Source organism: Cynara cardunculus, assembly GCF_001531365.2.
Source record: "Cynara cardunculus var. scolymus isolate 2C chromosome LG 2, CcrdV1, whole genome shotgun sequence".
Lineage (NCBI taxonomy): Eukaryota > Viridiplantae > Streptophyta > Magnoliopsida > Asterales > Asteraceae > Cynara > Cynara cardunculus.
In genome coordinates, this window is record NC_037529.1 from 70,077,678 (window position 1) to 70,085,121 (window position 7,444).

The following is a 7,444-nucleotide window of genomic DNA, read 5'->3' on the forward strand; positions in this document are numbered from 1 at the left end:
GAGCGGCGGATGCTGCTCTAAACCCTAATATATCGCTACCCTCTTTGGACTTTTGGTAAATTGCATATATGGTCCTGTGGTTTTCTGAATTTTCTTGGTTTTGATCCTTACAATTTATCTTATTACAAAACAAAACCTCAAGGTATTATTATTTGCTTGATCTGGTCCCTAACAATAACGGATTTAACTTTCAGTCGTTAAGTCTTGGCGTGTAAATGGTTCGATTTTTTAACGAGCTACTCAAGCTCAAGCTCAATAATTCTAGAGTTTGATTGATTCGAACAAAAATAAAACTCATTTTAAATTAAGGAGTCAAGCTTCATAACACTAATGTTCAATTCAGCTCGTCAAAAAACTCGATTAAATTTTTTGAGTCGAGTCGAGTCATTCAAGCATGCATTTTTTTGAACCAAACATGTTCATGTATTTATAAATAATACAATATAAATATTATCGAACTCAAACCAATGAAAGAGTTATTCGGTCACAATGTTGAACCCTTATACGAGCATTGAGCTCGATAATTCAAAAAATATTGGAGCTCGAGCACTGTTTTAAAAAAGTTATTTGAGATCAATCTTGGTATTCTTTTCTCGATCCGAATTTGAATAATCTACTACTTGACTCGACTCGTTTACACCCCTAGTTAAGTCTCCTTACACGAGAACAATAAGATCATTTTGCCTTTGAAATGTGACATAGCAACGATATGACGCTGAAATGGATCCTAATATATTTTAATTATTTTTTGTATCACCATCCATGGTTAGGGATGGTGATTTGTCCCTACCCGGTGGGGGAACCCGGCTCACCCGACCCCGAACGGGGACGAGGATTCCCCACTAAAACTAGTATTGGGACCGGGGATCCCCGGTAGACTCAAATCGGGGTTGGGTTCGAGGCCAGGTAGCGCATCCCCCGCCACGCCCCGTACCTGGTGTATAATTTTATTTATATATCTTATATAATATATGTATGTATATTATTTATTTTCTAAAATTGAGTCTTCATCGAAGGCGAGGATCGGGGTTTGATCAAAAAAATAAAACCGGATATGAGATATTAATCCCTTTACCCGTCGGGGACTAGGGTAGGGGCCAGGGGTTGTTCATAGAATCCGGGGCTGGGGATTAGAAAACTCACTCCATCCTCACTCTGTTGCCATGTATATCCATGGTTGAACCACCCCCATCACCTCGAACAGTTAATGAGATGATTTTCGAAAATCGTAGTCGTCATATTGATTTGATATGGTGGTTATGACATTGGTAAAACCATGAGTGAAAAGTAATGTTCATGTAATAAAACACAAATATTTATGTAGATAAGGAACTTAATATATACAGTCGATACAACTAATTGTGTATATTTATTTATATATGAAAATGCAAATATTATACACGTGTGTGTACGGTCAGATTCATATGAGAACATCCATTTTCGTGAAACCTATAAGATCGCATCTTAGCCATTGGATCTGTCAAATCTTTGTATTTGTGTTTGCTTGTTTATTTATGAAAATTAGAATAGATAAAAATAAATTAATATTTACTAACAAATTCTTGTTATATTGCAGTTGTCTTTATCTTCTAAATGTTGTTAGTATCATGGAAGTCTTCTCATGTTGATGCCTCTGTTGTCGATAATGACGTTTTGAGGTCCAAAAATGTTTTCGCATTTTCGTAAAACAGAGATGTTCTCGTTTAAACCCTCTTTGTATATATAAACACTAAACAATATACATTTATGATAAAAGAGAAAGCAGAGGAACACATTGTCATCATCAAATAAAGACAGTACAAATGTACTGGTAAGGCGACATTTATTAAGTTCATTTTAAAAGAGGCACCAAGACACAATACTTTATTACAAACGGGGAAAAAAAATACCATAGACATGTTACTAGTAAAACAATTGTAAAGACGAACAAAATGTGGGTTCGATGGTGAAGAGACGAGTTTTTTAAGCACAATTTGAACCTAAGACACGAGCTTGGACTTGCAGGCAACAAATAACAAAGGAGAGAATTAGGGTTTGATCATGAGGGTGTGAACTGTGAAGTCTGAAGCGACATTTTAAGAAAAAATTTGTTTGTGGTATTTCTTTGTTTTTTAGCCTACATTGCATTGAAACCCAAAAACAATTATAACAGTGCAAATTGAAACCCAAATCACATTCATTTAGTGGTTATTAGTTGCGCCATTTGTGGAACGACTAAATGTGGTTATTATCCTAGCACAGTCCACCGAACCGTAATAGTACCACTACAGTGACACGATAAAGTGCATAGCTACTACCATTCACAACCACTATAACCCAACACAACAAGCATATGCAAAAACACAAACAAATGAATCACAGACGAAAGAGGCTAGCAGACGTTAATGCTAGGGACCAAAACCAAGCAAAAATTCATACAATGAGGTTAATTTTTGTAAAAAATGAATTATAGGGACTAAAATCGATAAAATCAAAAAACTACAGGGACCAAGTCCATAATTTAATTTTTTTCAACGTGAAAATGAAATGGAATATTCGGGCTTCCATGGAGGATCTGAACATTTACGGGTTGGGCCGTTGGGCTGTTAATTTACAACCAGCCTTATTATGGGCCCACTATAAAATGGCTCAATGTTTCAAAATAAAAGAAGAAACTAATTACAACAATAGTCCTTAGGGTTAGGTTCATGTGAGACCAATTTGTTTTCATGAGATTCGTGAGATCATTTTTTACACTTGAAGTTTCACGAAAAAATGTTGTGAAGGTAAAAAGAAGTCGAACCTTCACCACAAAAAAACTGTGAATGTTACATTCACAGCGTTTTGTTGTGAAGTATCAAGTGTAAAAATGTGTCATCACAAGTCTTATAAAAACATATTGGTCTCACATGATCCCGAGTCATAGTTCCTAAGTTTATCTTAAATATATGAACAAGGATAAAAGTCTATTTTTTTAGTTTCATGGGATTTACAAGTTGTTTGGTCAGTTGTATATAATAATTTGGTAGTGGTTCGATAATACAGAAAGTGGCTTATTCAGTAAACTTCTATAAAAAATTTTATGCAGAAAGACAAGTTTAATCCAAACATGCAACTTGCGGTTAAATAACATGAACAAGCTCATTGCATGTATGAAAAACCCTTCAAAACATATTTAGTTATTTATTTTACAGTTTCAGTCATTTTTTTGAATTTTTTAAGGGAAGTCTATTAAAATTTCAAAATAGATTTATCTAAACCTAAACCAACGACAAAGCTAAGGATTTCTTTTTTGCAGATTCTATGGTTGAAACGGAGAAATATATCAAGTTTGCTCCTAGAAACACATCGGTTATGGTTGTGGTCAATTTTATTTACAGATTTTATGGTTGTTTGCTAATTGCTTATTGGTTGTAACTTATCTTCCAGGTGAATATGACAAAGACCTATAATCTTAACCCTAAGAGGCATAACAGAGACCGATAATCTTACCTGGTAAATGAAGAAGAAGACTCTTACCCCGTAAATACTTATCAGATAAAATACGTTTACCAATAATTCATTTTAATACCCGAAAATGTTACTCGATAATGTAAGTGAGGGTGGTGTTATTGTCGGTAAACTTTGGTGGTCCCTTAGAAATACATTAACCCACGGCCATGAATTTTTATAACCATACAATAAGATTGATTAATAATCAATATCCATCGATAAAAGAGGCTGAAAACTTGAAAATTGCAATCAATTTCACAACTATGTTACAAGAAATGGTTTCTTAATATCGTTATAACTTCTAAATTTGGAAATTGGTTTTTTAACATCTGTTACTTAAAAAGGCTTGCACTTTTTTAATGCTATTTTTTATGGTTATGTCGGCGATGATAAGTGGATCTGACAATTGGTTTGTTCTTGTTCTGATTCTGATAGGTGCGCCTAACATGACATTTCCAAATTCATTTTATGCAGTTTCCCTGATCAAACTAGTTGGAAGTGGCATTAATTATTGTGTCACTTTTAACTGATTTCTTTTTGTTAGTTCTTTAATATTAAAATGACAGTCATCGTTTTGTAAGGACTTTAATTAGCAGTTTATTAATGTTTCGAATTTATAAACTAAGTTCATTTATGAACATAAATAAAAAGAGTGAATTACATCTATCGTCTGTTTTTTTAACCGTTTTTGTCGCTTTTTTGAAAATTCAACCGATCGCGCTTACTTGGTTGTGTTTTTACAAGGAGTTGGGTCCTTAATGCAATCACAGGGACCCGAGTTGTTGATTTATTTAGGGATCGAACTCATTAGAATCTGTAACCATAAGATTCCAACTCACTAAAAACTGCAACCACAAAAGCTTAACTCATTAAAAATCTCAATCACATGGATGCAACTCGTTAAAAACGTAACCACAAAGACATATTTCGTTGAATTTTCAAAAAAATAAACAAAAATCATTAAAAACAGTTGACAACAAGGACAAAAACATATAATTTACTCTAAATAAAATATAAAGTCAATACACATACCAATTCTAATACATCACGACACATATGTTTATGAAACTTGGCTTCCAAGGAAAAGATTCACATCATCAACCTTGGGCTGCAAGCAGAACCCCTTGTTATTTGAAAATTTGAACAAAATAACAAATGGGGAAAATGCGTGAAATAATAATCTATTTTACAAAAAAATTTATTATAATATTTTACTTTCAGTTTTTCTTATTACAATAATGTATTTTTAAAATGTTTTTTATAAGTGTATCGTATTTTTAAAAATTTACCTGTTATAGCATTGAGTAATCTTTTAAATATATTTTATCAATTATAACATGTTTTTTTGCCACCTCATCGTTCACGTAGGCTGTCCACATGTACGATAGTGCTGATATGACATTTCTTATTATAGCATTGTACTTTCAAAATTATTTTATTATATTATTATCAATTTCTATTGCAACATTGTATTAATATTTTTAGTAAACATATTTGATTAAATTTACAATGTTTAAATGATAAAATTATTAAAATTAAAAGTACAATGTTGTAATAGAAATTAATGATGTTATAATAAAGTAATTTTGAAAGTATAATGCTATAATAAGAAATGTCATGTCAGCATTATCGTACATGTGGACAGCCTACGTGGACGATGAGGTGACAAAAAACGTGATATGATGAGTAAATTTAATTTAAAAGATTACCAATGCTATAACGGATAAATTTTTAAAAATACGATGCTCTAATAAAAAAATATTTTGAAAATACATTGCTGTAATAAGAAAAAAAAATTAAAAGTTGATTGTTATTTCGTGCATTTCCTTCCATTAGAAATTAAAGAGAAAAGCTTTTATTATATAATTAAATATCTTAACAATATATTTAATATTTAAATCTTTAAAATAAATTTTTTATTTTATTTTAAAAAATTATGAATAAATTGTTGAGAATGCTCCAATATAAAATTATAAGATGGGTTTTGTTGAAGTAGTTTAACACATTTTTGTATGTCAAACAGATTGTGGTATTGTTTGAGGTTGTTTACTTAAATGTTTACCCGGTAAATGCTTACTGTTATAAGTCAATACTATAATTTATTTTATAGCATAAAATTGTAGTTTATCAAAATAGTATCTTATGCAATAATTTACCCGATAAACATTTATCCAGGTAAAAGTCGTCGCCCTCACTTATCGAGTAAGACTCTCCATTTTTATCATTGCTCTTATCGGGTAAAATTTTTGACCCTTATCATGTTTCATTCGTAAAGAAAATTACCTGGTAAGCGTTTACCGGGTAAACGTTTAATAAACAGTCCTTAAGTCTTCGAAATGGGATGATGATGAACAAGATTTTCATCCAAACATTAATTGAGTGTGTATTAACAAATTATATATATATAGAGAGAGAGAGAGAGAGAGAGAGAGAGAGAGAAAGAGGGGTTCGCCATGCATTGCTACTGGCATTTTATATTTTTATAGTTCTAGTGAAGTAGTAATTTTTAGGCCCAACCCAACTCATGTTGGGTTGTGGATATGGGCCGTCTAATGTAGTATAACTATAGTATCTATAATTAATTATATTAATTAAATTAAACCATTATTAAAAAAAGTGAAAATGAAAAGCTTAGAAATTTATGGGATTCTTATGACAATTCACAAAAAAATTGAAAAAATAAGTTTCATTTATCAAACGTTTATCCGATAAACATTTATCAGATCGATTACTTTATCAGATAAACATGACTAAGGCTTGTGAACTTTATCGAACAAGAGCGATGACAAAAATTGAGAGCCTACCCGGTGAGTGAAGGTGATGACTCTTACATGGTTAGCACTTACAAGGTAAATTGTTGCATACAATGTCGTTTGAATGGACTAGAATCTTACTCGGTACTATAAGCGAAAGTGTGGATTCTTGCTGGTAAACGTTTGGGTATATGGGCCCTAAGAAATACTTTTGTTATCCCAATATAAATGTTCATATCTTTATTTTAGTTTGTTTTAAAATAAGTATCAATTTTCAAAAATAAATGCTTTTCATTTCAATTAAACCCCTAATTACGAGATAGAAAAAATCTAACAATTCATTTATTATTAAGGTTAAGGTTGTCATTTAATTAATTAAAATTATAATAACTATGCATTTATAGGGGCCGTTTACCAAGCATTTACCCGGTATACACTTAGAGGTAAAATTCAACACTATCATTTACTTAACGAATAAGATTTTAGTCAACAAAAACGGCTTTATATGAGAAGGGTAAAATTGGAAGTTCGAAGAAAATTAAAATTGTAAAGTAGGAAGAAAAAGAATTCCAGTTAATTTATTAACGTTTATTCAATAAGCGTTTGCCAAATGAATATGATAGAGGTCGAAAATTTTACCTGACAAATGAAGGTGATGATTACTTGGTAAATTGTTGTAAAAGATATTGTTTTAATAAGCTACAATCTTACCTAGTAATAAAGCTATCAATAAACTTTTACCGAGTAAACATTTGAATAAATGGCCCCTTAAATCAATGATGCTATTATCGGGCATGTTTTTGGCTTATGGTACTATAATGAGCACCGAAGTTATGGGTGAGCATCGAAACCGGAAACCTGTCTTTGGAACTGGAATCATTCCGGAACTGCCGGTTCCAGTTCCTAAAATACGGAACCGATCGGGATAGGTTCCCATTCCAGTTCACATTTTTTTAAAACCGTTATGTAACACCCCAAATCCACACATTGCATATAACACATATTTCATATATAGAATACATGTTTTCCCCACATAGGTCCTCGATACAAGAGTCTGTAATATAAAATACACAACCCAAAAATTCCAAAAGTACATGCTCTTGCATCCTAGCATCTATGCTTCCAAAACAGCTAAACATATAGAGAAGTAATTCACATAACACCCTTTCCCTTATAATCATTACCTGCACACATAATTTGAAAACACGAAAATGAGGGTT